At 32.4% G+C, this 14,353-nt stretch overlaps 1 protein-coding gene across 1 annotated transcript in view; it reads right to left on the bottom strand.

The window, feature by feature from the left end:
- Positions 1-14,353, bottom strand: part of LOC18054089 (protein DETOXIFICATION 19) — a 48,064-nt gene that overhangs the window by 30,822 nt on the left and 2,889 nt on the right. The window lies entirely within an intron of this gene.

The following is a 14,353-nucleotide window of genomic DNA, read 5'->3' as shown; positions in this document are numbered from 1 at the left end:
CCAGCGCTCAAGCGGTTAGCCGCTTGATTTATCCGGCTAGCCGCTCAGGAACAGTAATATCACCGTTATTTTTGAATTTGCTACAGTAACACTGTTCATTGAAATTACACTTTAGCCCAAAACTTTCTATAATTATACTATGGCCCAAAACGTCAGAAAACTTTACAAATAGGTCCAATTTCAGAACTTCCCAAAAATAATTTTCTTTCCCAAACTTCCTAAAATTATGATATGGCCCCAAAGATTTTATTGTTTCGCACAAAGGTCCTTTTCAACATAATACCCATATTTTTCAAAGTTCTCAAAACCTTTCACTTTAGTTCAAAATATTCATAAATTATAGTATGGCCCAAAACATTTAAAATATTTGTAAAAACATCCAACTCCGAAATTTGATACTTATTAAAATCAAAGATTTCAAATCTTAACATTTAAGTCCAATTTTACTCAAATCCACAAAATACTTTACTTTATAAAAATAAAATATTTTAGTTTATGAAAAGTATTTAATTAAATTAATCTCTTGAGCTTCTCAAATGCTAAATCATGCATCAATTAAATCATACCGGCTTTACAAGAATTTGTCGCAATAATTCGTCCGTTGAGCTCTAAGCTTTATTCTTGATTTCGCCGTTGTCCGTTGAGTGTCTTCAATCTTGATTTCACTTGATTTACTTGCATAAATATTATCCTTAAAAAAAAAAGTGTAAATGTGAAATACAATATTTATTATTGTTACTTAAGACACATGTTTGTTATCATCAAAATTACATTATGTGTAGCCCTTTAGGCTAACATGAAGCTCTATTATCTAATATTAGTGTATGGATTTGAAAATCTAATGAAGATAAATTGAGTGTTATTCAGTATTTATGAGAATGCCAAGTAGAGATAATTATAGATGGAAGTGAAATTCTGTCCCGACACTTACACTTTAGTTGAATTGTATGAGACTACTTGAGCAGAGCCAAAAGAATAGAAAAGATCTTAAGTTTGGGGGGAGAAGCAAGTTTGATTGTCTATGATATCTATGAAATAAACTATGTTCCAATGGCTCAAGTTGCTGAGTAACCAGATCTGAGTATGTACCCCATATGCAGAATTGTGTTCAAAGATATCGAGAGTTATGAGCAATGTTGTAGCATATATATATATAAAGAAAAGAAAAAGAAGTCCTCTATCTAAGGCGTTGAGTAGACAGGTCTGTTCATGAGCCCCATGTTCAGCCTTGAGTAAAAGATATCTCTAGATAAGATTATATTATAGATATTGCTGCAGCAACTCTGATCTGGGCATGGTTTGAGTAATTGGGTGTCATCATTACAATTGATTGACATTCACATGAAAGATAAATGTTACAGTGAAGAGGTTAAATACTCTTCAATTTATCAATCTTAAAATCATCACAGTTTGAGTATGTGAAATTTATGCGACCTCATTTATGAATGAAGTGTTATCACTGCTGAAATTCATGCAGTCCCTTGGTGATGTTATAGCATCTCTGGAATTCAATCAAAAGAGCACACACACACTATGGACAAAAAGAAGCTTAAGTCTAGAACTGATTTACTATGGTCATTTTGCATGATTGGGATTGTGATCTGAAGGTGCAATAATCCTTGCAAATTTGATAAAAGAGCTAAAGTTGTGTGCATGATTGTTTGCGTGAAGTGTTAGTATGTGTCATTACTTGAGGGCAAGTAATGGTTTAAGTTTGGGGGTGTAATAACTCTAGGAAATGAGAGTTATTACATCGTTTCTAGACTTAAATCAAGGTCACTAAAAGAGCAAATAAGGTGTTTTATTACATTTTGGTTATATTTTGTATAAACATTCATTTTAGTTGGGTCTTAATAAGTTTTGCTTAAATCAAAGTAATTTGTGTTAAAAACAAGTGCATAATTGTAGGTTTTCAGAAAGTCTTCATTCACGAGGGGATGTTGAGACATTAGATGAGCAAGAAGAGGAAAGAAGATGGCCACAAAAGAAGTAAAGCACAATCAGGAATAGTGCAGTGTGGTTGCGAATTTTAGAGCAACCTGTACTGTAGCAATCTGGGAGCAATGCGGGAGAAAACTTAGGTGCGGGTCAGCCACAGAATCGCAATCTGCATGTTTCTTAATTTAACGGATGCACGTTCATGGGCTTTTGTTTACCCTAATTTGCAATATAAAAGGGAGGCGTGCACGACATAGAAAGGCAGCAATGAAATTATCATTAGAATAATTACAAAGAAAAAAAGAAGAAGATCAGAATTGGAGAGTGTTGTTTCGGCAACATTGAAGAATCGTACAGAATTATTTGGATTTGTCTTTCACCGTGCTCAACTTATAATTATCTTATTCCTTTAATTGTTTTGATGTATCTCGTGATCCATATATTTATGTTTATTTTTCTCATTCAGAATATGAACTAGACTTGTTTGTAGTTGAATGATAAACAATTCAATGGGTTCTTGACTGTTCTTATGTGTTGTTATGTCGTTGCTGTAGCATTTTACTCTATTAGCTTTTCTGAATATAACTGTTATTTCGGTTGACCACCTATTTAATAGTTTCAGTTAAGATAGAGCAGCAAAAGGGCATGTCTTAGTGGATATTATTATAGTATTACTTGATCTTAAGTTAAGTTTCCTGAATTAAATTATCTTGAATCTCATAAGGGCAATACTTGAAGTTAAGATTTGTGACACACTAGACATATGTGTTCACCTTGTAAGGTGGAGAGACTAAAGATCATAATGACATACCATAAGTAGATTAGCAACTGGTAATTGTTAATAGATTTAAGGGTATGAGACTTCCAATATACGATAGCTGAGGATGCAGATTAATTCTGCCCAGTGCTACAGCACTTGCCGTAACAACTGGTACTAACTTGATGAAAAACATTCAACCCATAAAGAGAGTTTGACCATTCAACTGCCATAATCTCAATTGAATCTTAGACACATTTTATCTAGTATTTCATTACGGTATTATTTTATTTAATTCTCTCACAAACATCAATTACGATAGAACTTAATTTATGATTGTTGATTTCGGCCTTAAGTTGATTTGCACTATTATAATTGCTATAGTATTTCGAGTAACATCAATCCCTGTGGAGACGATCTTAAATACTCATTACTTTATTACTTGTTATGTATACTTGCACATTGGTATTAGTAGTAATTGCTTATAAAAATAACCAACAACTACCAATAATAATAATTACAATATCAACTTGTTAGAGTGGAGAAAAATGGGCAGCAGCTCAGGTTTTGGCTATGGATTTGTTGTCCAAACATGGGGGAGTTATTTCAATCTCTCCAACCATATTAAACACAATTAAAATACCAACGAAACTTTTAAGATTATTTTGAATTTTTAATAGATCCCATTAATTATGGGATTTGCCCTTTTCTCTTCTTCTCCCGTCCCTTTCGTCTCCCATCCTTTTCAATAATAATTCAATCTCTCCTTTTGAGATAATATATGTGATTAGCCATTGATTCAAATTAAGCATAGTATGCCTGCAACACACTTGATTATGTTCACTTAAAATATTGTACTAATTGTGCGTTTACTCTCTAAATTAGAGAATCAAAATCGAAATGAAAATGATTGATATTGTTTTATCTTATAAAAAAAATGTTCAATTTTATTTTCCATCCAAATGGTGAGTTTATTTTAATGATGATATGCAATTTTATCACTCGATTTTGCAAGACTACTCAATAATAATAATAATTACAATATCAACTTGTTAGAGTGGAGAGAAATAGGTAGTAGCTCAAGTTTTGGTTATGGAAATGTCGGAACATGGGGAGTTATTTCGACCTCGTCTACCATATCAAACACACTAACACACCAACCAAACTTTTAAGATTATTTTAGGTTTTTAATAGAATTTATTTATGGTGTGTTTACTTATGAGGAATAAGAATGGGAATCAAGGAATGAAAATGAATGATGTGTTTATTTGCTTAAATAAGAGGTGTAATGTAAATCATAATGGTGGTCCTTATCTAAAACTGAGAATAATTACTAGAGTTCTTATTGTCATGAGAGAGGTGGGAGTAGCGTTCGCAATGGGACGAGATGGGACGTATATGCAAATGAGATAAAAAAAAAAATTCACTCTTGTCCCTTTATTTCTTTTGGGACAAAAATTTGTCCTAATCTTGTCTCGTTAAATATCTGTTTCATCCCATTATCCTGAATAGTCCCAAATGTAAATAAATAAATTCTGATTTTTTTTCTTTTAAGGACCATCATAATTTAATACAGTAAAATCTTGTATAAATACAAAGTAAAATAATCAAATAATAGTTTTATTTTAACTAAATGCATGTTTGAATATAATTTTATGCTAAAATTTTTTAATTATCTATTTGCTTCCATTGCACATTGATATTAAGACTTACGCTTCAAAAACTATTGATTTGGACAGTAACCAACTTCAATCATGTTAAAATATTCAATAATTCAATGTATTAATGATGAAAAATACATAGTTTTTTCATACATTGTTAAGGTACACATTATTAAACTTTTTTTATTAATAAAATAATTTATTATAAATTTTCAAGTGTTTAATGAATAAATATAAGTATTTATAGTATTTATAAGTGTAAATATGTCAAAACTCAAAATATCATATTAAAAAATTTTTTCTTTTGGAAAAAAATTTAACAATTATATTAATATTGGAAAAAGAAAAACAAACATATCATTTAGATATATGCATTCAAATCTATTATTTATGCCAAATTTAGACCCATTTAAATTTCAAACAAAAAAAAGCACATAATTATGAAATAAAAGTTAATGATATTTAAAGAGTATAATTTTAAAGTTTATGAAAAAAAAATTAGACAAATAAGGAAAATACCTTTTAAATCCATGTGGTTTGAACAAATTGCTCAATTATTCCTTGTGTCTTAAAACCCAAAAGGTCTTATTTTGTTGTAATTTGTAAATCACTTTATGTTTCTACTTGATTATCATCTATTTTGCAATTGTTGCATGTCAAATTTGTTTGAAGTTTGAGTTTTTTTTTTTTGAATGAATGCTCATAAAATGAAAATAAGAAATATTATTTTACTATTGAAGAGTTAAATTCATCAACTATGAGACAAAAATAGCATTTATTATATTTTTTAGAAATACATGAACTAGTTCGATAAATTCTCCATTTGGATGATTTGAATCTTGCAAATTAATTTGTAGATGCCATCTAGTTGAAATGATAAAATCTCATATGTGAAAAATTTATTAATAATTATTACTATTTATTATTATCATTGTCATCATCATCATCATCCTTATTAGTAGCAATAATAATAAGTATTAATTATAATGATTAAAAATAATAATAAATAATTATTTTTAATAATAATAATAATAATAATCACAATATACAATAAATAATGACAATAATCAACTAAAATCAGTTTAGTAACTTACAAGTTCTGATTCCAGCCCAGCTTACTAATTAATAAACACACCATAGTTTCATAATGGCCCTTTCCTCTCCTTCTCCTGTCCTTTTCAATAATAATTTAATCTATCCTTTTGAGATAAAAATTTAAATATGTATTATTTTAATATATTTTACTATCTTAAGTTTTTCAACTCAAGAAATTAGCTACATTCATTGACTCAAATTAAGCATGAGATGAGTGCGATTGCGCACACTTGATTATGTTAACCCAAAATTTTATATTAAGACTATTGTCATAAGATACAACATTTTATGAGAAGTAAGCAAGAAGTGCAAGGTTTGCTTAATTTGGAGACCGCGCGCATCCTTTTTTTTTTTAATAAATAGTATGTATTTTTTTAATTCTCCACTTGGACTCATTTGATATTGAATTGTTATAAAATAAAAAGTATAACAATTTGTTTGTCTTTTGTTTGAGGTCTAAATTTTAATTATTTTTTAGTTTTTAGAGATTTTAGTTTGTTTTTTTTTTATAACTTATGTATGATTATAAAATGTTCTGATGAAAAAAGTTAAATAATCCTATTTTTAATTCAATGGTAAAACATCTAAATAGAATTTAATTTTTTTATTAATACCTCTATTAAATAAATTAATTTTCTATTATATAAATAATCCTTGTATTATTTTCTTTTATTTATCAGCTTTCTTTTTCTTTGCTTAGTGCATATTCAACTATCAATTTTTTTTTAAACGTGAACAAGAGTTTTAAATATAATATTACTTTAGGTGAGTGTATTTTATAATAAATCCAACTCTCTGTATTTATAATTACTAGTTTTAGAATAGATTCTGAATATATTAATTAAAATATTAAACAATTCTTATTTGGCATATGTAATTAGTAAGAAAACACATATAATATACTAAAATAACTGTAGTGATTGAATTTGCTCTTTTAATATGCAAGACAAAATCACTTCCCAGGACTTTTGATAAAGAACTACCCAACATACACGAATTGAAGAATGAATCCAGAAAAGAACCAACGTAACACAAGAACTAAGAGAACAACAAAGAAAAAAAACAAACACAGACAACACAAGAATTAATTATGTGGTTCAGTTGCACCAAATGGCACAACCTACATCCATGGGAGAAGCTTTCTGCAAAGTTTTAATTACTTAACAATGGAGGACCCCAATTTACAGAGATTGTTTATAAGATATCAGAGAACTCTTATCACACATCCCCTGATCTCTCTCTCTCTCTCTCTCTTAATACGGTTACACACGCTAAACGCTCAATTGTTACACCAGTCTGTTCTTAAAGCTAACAGAGCAACCACCCAGCTAAACCCAAAACGAACAGCCTGATTACACGTAGCATAGCAAACTTAACGAACTGAATCAAGTTGCTTCACACGGCTGTCACGTGCATCACTTAAAAGCCTTTTCTTTAAACAATACAATTGAACTGTCATTTCACGCTCTAAACATAAGTGACCACACACGTGCTTTTCCCGTGAGTTTTAAGTGCTCTTATATTTGCCAAAACGCCACCGTTTTAGAGCTGATGAGTTTGATTCACCAACAAACCTCACAATTCTCCACCTTGAATCAATACTCATTTGCATGCTCCTTCTCCAACATTAAGTATTGTTAGACAACACCTAATTCAACTAAGTCCAAGCTTAGCTCAAACTTAGCTACAGGAACAGTCTTTGTAAGTATATCTGCAGGGTTTTCATTAGTATGGCTTTTGACCATTTTGACATCACCCTTTGAGATTTCATGCCTTATGAAATGTAGCTTGATGTCTATATGTTTTGTTTTTTCATGATGTGCTGGATTTTTGCAAAGATGAATAGCACTGGAACTGTCACAGAAAATTGAAATTGTTCTCTGCATTTTTCCCAACTCATATATTAACCCTATAATCCATAAGGTTTCTTTAACATCTTCTATTGCAGCTGTATATTCAGCTTCTGTAGTAGAGAGTGCCACCACATGTTGTAATGTAGATTTCCAGTTAACCACACATCTATTCAGCATAAACACATATCCAGTCAGTGACCTTCTTCTGTCTAGATCTCCAGCATAATCTGAATCCACATAACCCAACAAGCCATCTTCCTTTCCCCTGTCTCTTCCATACACCATTTCATTCTTCAAGGTTCTATTAAGGTACCTCATCACCCACTTCACAACCTTCCAATGTTCCCTTCCAGGTGAGGCCATATACGTATTTACCGTACTGACAGCATGTGCTATGTCAAGTCTAGTTAAGACTATGGTATACATCAAGCACCCTACTGCATTTGCATAGGGGATTGACACCATCTCTTATTTTTCTTCTTCAGTAGATGGACACTGAGAGCTGCTGAGTTTGAAATGGGAAGCCAAAGGTGTCTGAACAGGTTTTGAATCAGTCATTCCATAAGTTGTCAGCACCTTCTTCAAGTAACTTTCTTGTGATAGATATAGCAATCCACTCTTCATGTTCTTTCTGATTTCTACTCCTAGAATTTTCTTAGCCTGCCTCAGATCATTCATTTCAAATTCTGAGTTAAGTAGCAATTTTAATTCTTCAATTACTCGTCTATCCTTGCTTGCCAGTAATATGTCATCTATATATAACAGTAGATACACATATACACTTCCATTTATCATTTTGAAATAAACACAACAATCATAGTTGCACCTTATAAACCCATTAAATACCATGAACTCATAAAACCTGAGGTACCATTGCCTAAGGGATTGCTTCAGCCTATAGAGTGATTTCTTTAACAAGCAAACACAATCCATTTTCTTAAGGTCTTCTTCAGGTTGACTCATGAATATCTTTTCTTGTAGCCTCCCATGCAAGAATATAGTCTTGACATCGAGTTGATCAAGCTCTATGTCTTCAACTGCTGTTAAGGCTAAGATCACCCTTATTGAAGCATGTCTAACCACTGGAGAGAATACCTCCTTAAAGTCAACTTCTTCCCTCTAAGTATACCCATTTGCTACAAGTCTTACTTTAAACCTCCTTGGTTCTACCTGAGTTAAACATTCCTTAACCTTGTAGATCCATTTGCATCCAACCACTCTTCTGTTCACTGGCTTCTTAACAAATTCCCAAGTTTTATTTTTGTTTAAAAAAGCAATTTCATCATCCATTGCTGCCAACCATTCCTTTTTATTTGAGCTCTGTAATGCCTCTTTAAAGGTCTTTGGTTCTTCATCTGCTGCAACTGGAGCAAAGGCAATTAGGTCTGCATAACCAAACCTTTTTGTTAGTTTGATTTGCCTTTTCTTTTTGTCTCTGGTAAGTTGATAATCTGATTCCTGAGGATTTAATTCTGTCTCCACATGTTGCTGAGGTGCTTGTGCTTTACCTGAATCACCTTCAACATCTTCAAAACTTGTTGCTTCTTCTGTGTTCCTCTGATCAAGTTGCTCCACCTCAAATTCCAACATCTCAAGAGGCTTTGGGTTTGGGTTAGTAACTTCAACTAGTTGAGTTTTGTTTACCAACTCATATTCATTGAAGATTACATCCCTGCTGATTATACACTTTGGGGGATTCAAATCAGTGCACTGGATCTTGTAACCCTTCACCCCTTCTAGATACCCCACAAAAACTCCTTTCAATGCCCTTGGTGCAAGCTTTCCCTGTCTTACATGAGCATAGGCTGAACAACCAATTGCTCTTATGCCTTCATAGCTTGCTGGTTTACCATGCCACATTTCAAAAAGTGTCTTAAAGTCCAGTACTGAAGAGGGACTGAGATTTACTAAATAACTGACTGTCATCAGTACATTTGCCCACAAGGACTTAGGAAGCTTGGACTGAATAAGCATGCATCATACTTTCTCCATAAGTGTCCTATTCATCCTCTCTGCTAACTCATTTTGTTGGGGCATAAACTTTACTCTCATGTGCCTTATTATGCCCTCATTTGCACAATAACTCTCAAACTGTTGATTGTAAAATTCCAACCCATTATCTGTCCTCAGTTTCTTAACTTTCTTACTAGTTTGATTCTCAACCAGGCTCTTCCATTCTTTAAAATTTTCAAACACCTGATACTTATGTTTCAGAGCATAAGTCCAGACCTTTTTTGAAAAATCATCAATGAAATATACAAAGTATTTGTTCCCCCCCAGAGATAACTCCTAAGCTTATCCCCAAAGGTCTGAGTGTATATAGTCTAGGAAATTTTTTGACTTCTTGTTTGATCTCTTAAAGCTGCTCTTGAAGATTTGTCGAGACGACACTAGTCTTCGACTGAAGAGACCTAGATTTCTGATTTTTTCTTTGACTTGATACGACCTTGCTTCTCTGACTCCTTTTAGACCTCTTCTCACTAGATATAAACCGAGCCTGAAGGTGCCATAGACCTGGTGTTATCAGTTTTGATACTTCCAGAGAGAACCTGATTCACCAGCTATAACCTTACTATCTAGGACATACACTTCATTCTTCCTATTCTTTTTAAGACAGTTTTAGAGCCATTTATTACCCTTAGATCACCATATTGAAGCCTTATGTTATACCCCATTTGATCAAACTTTCCCAAGGAGATAAGGTTCCTTTTAAGGTCAGGCACATGCCTTACCTGTTTAATCATCAACAGAGTTCTATCTTGTAACCTAAGCTTAACAGAACCGATACCAATGACTCCACACATGGCATTATTCCCCATCATTACCCTACCTCCATCAAATTCATGGTATTCAGTAAAGTAATCCTTAAAATGGCTCATATGAAAAGTGTATCCAGAGTCCAAGATCCATCTACCTTTTTAGCTGCAATCAGTTGCTACACGCACAGCTGCTAACTCATATCCTTCCTCTTCCACTATGGTTGCATTTCCACTATAATTCTTCAAGTCTTCTTGCTTAAACTTCCTTTCAAGGCAATCTTTTTTAAGATGCCCTTCTTTGTAAAACTGAAAACATTTCCAGCCTTTATGTTTGTTCTTCTACTTCCCTTGTTTCTTTTTCTTTTCATCTTTTTTTATCAAATTTGTCCCTTGCTGCCAAACCTTCACCAACACCAATCTCTACAGCATCTTGTTTCCTTGTAACTCTCTAGTGTTAAAGGCAGCCTTAACTTCATCAAGAGTCAAAGTTTGCCTTCCATACATCAACGCATCTAAAAAATGCTTATATGATTTTGGTAAGGAGCTTATTAAAAGAAGTGCTTTACTTTCATTATTCAAACCCTCATCAAATAGATTCTAAAGTATCACAAACCTTATTAAATTCATCTATATGATGATCCAATGATGACCCTTCCATCATTTTTAGAGTGAACTTTTTGATGTAGAGACGATTTTCCAGTGACTTGGTCATGTAAATACTTTCTAATTTAGCCCATAATCCAGCAATTGTCTTCTCTTTAGCCACCTCTCTGATAACAGCATCTCCAAGACTGAGGATTATAATACTCTTGGCCTTCTTGTCTATTTCTGCTGCTTCCTCTAGAGTCTTCGAAGATGAGACTTCTTTTCCATCCTTCTTGGAAATAGGTTCGATTGCATCTCCCAAACCTTAAGTGATAAGCAAGGCTTCTATCTTAATTTTCCACATGTTAAAGTCATTCTTGCCATTAAACTTTTCTAGATCTATCTTCGGTGTGGCCATTCTTGGTCTTGATCAAAAGATACCAAGCTCTGATACCAATTTTAGTGACTGAATTTGCTCTTTTAATATGCAAGAGAAAATCACTTCCCAGGACCTTTGATAAAGAACTACCCAAGATACGCGAATTGAAGAATGAATCCAGAAAAGAACCAACGTAACACAAGAACTAAGAGAGCAAAAAAGAAAAGAAACAAACATGGACAAAACAAGAATCAATTACGTGGTTCGGTTGCATCAAATGGCACAACCTACATCCACGGGAGAAGCTTTATGCAGAGTTCTTATTACTCAACAATGGAGGATCCCAATTTACAGAGATTGTTTACAAGATATCAGAGAACTCTTATCACACATCCCTTGATCTTGATCTCTCTCTCTCTTAACATGGTTACACACGCTAAACGCTCAACTGTTACATCTGTCTGTTCTTAAAGCTAACAGAGCAACCACCTAGCTAAACCCATATCGAACAACCTGATTACACGTAGCATAACAAACTTAATGAACTGAATCAAGTTACTTCACACGGCTGTCACGTGCATCACTTAAAAGCCTTCTCTTTAAACAACACAATTGAACTGCCGTTTCACGCTCTAAACATAAGTGACCACACACATGCTTTTCCCGTGAGTTATAAGTGCTCTTATATTTGCCAAAACGCCACCGTTTTAGTGCTGATGAGTTTGATTCACCAGCAAACCTCACAATAACATTATGAGTATTGTATATTAGTGTTAAAAAATACTTGGTTAGATGCATTTTTTTTTCATGTTTTGCTAAGGTACATATTATCAAATTTTTTTATTAATAAAATGATTTATCTGTAACTTGTTAAGTGTTTAACAAATAAATATAAGTACTTGTAATATTTATAAGGTACATATCTCAAAACTCAAAATATCATATTTAACATGTTTTGTTTTGAGGGGAAAAAAACAACATAACAATTATATTCATATTGAAAAAAGAAAAACAAACATTGTTGGAATATTTTATAGTCACCCACATGCCACATTATTAAATTAGTAATAATAAAATAAACTATGGGCTGAAATCCTATTGGTCAATTGGGAAAAACTAACTGCCCGCTTTGATGGAAAGTAGAAATTGGAGTTTTATTAAAATTGGTCATCTCTCCACCCAATATATAAAAAGGATATCACGTTAATTTTTTCTCCATCAAAAAGTAAGTCACTCTAAAGAGGTCAAGAGAGAGAAATCAATTTTGCCAATCTTTAACTCTTGGCAGTGAGATTTGATCAAGAAAAATTGCTATGGATAGAGATATGTTTTCTCTAAATTATGATGATGTGAAAATTATGATATTCAATGATCTTAGGGATTAAAGTTAATTCAAATTAGGGTTTATTTGCTGTTTGAGAATTGAAAAATGAAAATGAATGCTTACAAAACAAAAATGGAGAAATATTATTTTATAGTTGAAAAGTTAAATTCATCAACTGTGAAATAAAAATGGTATTTATTATATTTTTAAAAATATATGAACTAATTCAGAAAATTATCTATTTGTGTGATTTGAACCTTACAAATTAATTTGTGGATGGCATTTAGTTGAAATGATAAAATCTCTTATGTGAAAACAAGATGTCTCGTACAAGAAAATCAACACCCAATCACCCATAATACTAAATTAAAATTATTTGGTGATTACATTGATTTTATGGTTTGAATAAGATAACGAGAGTTATTAATATTTTTTAAAATATAGTTTAAATTATGTTTAATATTCCGGTCTAGCCCCTATTAAATAAAGAGGTGAGAAGGCGGCTTTCTATTGATAGATGAATATATAATTTACTTGAGATCTTTTATATTAATTGTTTTTTTGTTGTGATGGGAGTTTATAAATTCTATATATAGTGTTTTTAGTAACTGTGACTACGACTTGTTTTTCTTTCTTTGGGTCATCGTACTTATCAATGAGATTGTTCAGTTTTGTTTTGCAATCTGTGTCAAATTTTTTAATTGTCAAAAAGTCTAATTAATTAAATATTGAACTTTGAATAGCCTTCTCGGTTTTTGGCAGGAAGAATAAGGAGCTTAAAGGATAATAGGCAAAATTTATTAGGGATATATCTTTTTTTATATTAATTTTGACTCTGAGTAATTACTGGCTCAACTTATATATATTAGCAGAACCAACAGACTTAGCACGTGATGAAGATGTTAAATAGGGGGGCTATAAGCCTTTCCTAACGAAAACTAAATTTTAATTGATGCATAGTCAATCGAGATGGGCATTGAGGAGATGAGGCTGCGGGCGTGAGGATGAAATCTCAAAAAATTGAAGTTGGTATTTGAAATTGTTTTGTAAAATGTGAAATATCAATGCAACTGGTCACTGTCAGCACTCAAATCGTATTAATTTCTTGATTTTGGTTAAGATTACTGGTTTTGAGAAGTTTATAGTTTCTTCCATTCTCTGTTCTTATCCCATCACGTATTAAGTGGAGCACTTTGAAACACTACGTGGTGAAGGATTTGGTGCAAATCCATACAGGATGTTGGGAATAAATCTGCAAATATTTTGCATCTTATTATGCTCATTCTCTCAATTGTCATATCTTTCTTGTGGTTCTACACAGAACTAAGGATGACAAGGTGAGATTGTAGAATTGTGGTTTTTTACGGAATTAGAGAAGACAATGGGCTAAGATGAGATTGCGGGGGTAGGGACACCACCTAAAATACACACCCCATTAGAATTTAACCCCCATTCTCTAATAAGTTCAGTGAGGTGGGAATGAAAACTCTTAATAGAACACATCCTAAATCATGCATAAAGGTTTATAATTTTATAAAATCATGCAAAATAAAATTCTTAATAGAACATAAAGATAAAAATCTAATAAAGCGGGGAGAAAGTAAGATTTACCAATAGTTATGACTCTCTCCTAAGTAAGAGTTTGAATCCCAGTGTATGAGCAAACAGTAATGAGCAGTTGAGAAATAAAAATGTTGTTGAGAATTTAGGATTATGGAAGAGGGAACAAAAAGTGTGAATTTATAGGGAACACATAGAGTGCAGTTTTTCCTCTATTATTTATTATAGTGGCGTGGTATTCCAATCCTTTCCAGCATGAAGTTCAAAAAAAAAAGTTCATGGATTGAACAAAATGCACAACCTTCCTAATCCCAAAATACAACAATAAGCTTAAATTGGACATGGCCCGTCTATTTCACTGCTCATTGCTACGTCCATTTTAGTCCACTTTCTTCGCAACGTAATCAGAAAGAGGGAGCAGGCTTGGGATGCGAGGCCACAG

Source organism: Citrus clementina, unplaced genomic scaffold (genome assembly GCF_000493195.1).
Source record: "Citrus clementina cultivar Clemenules unplaced genomic scaffold, Citrus_clementina_v1.0 scaffold_1, whole genome shotgun sequence".
Lineage (NCBI taxonomy): Eukaryota > Viridiplantae > Streptophyta > Magnoliopsida > Sapindales > Rutaceae > Citrus > Citrus x clementina.
The sequence above is the reverse complement of the archived record's forward strand: the minus strand, read 5'-3'. Positions and strand labels throughout refer to the sequence as shown.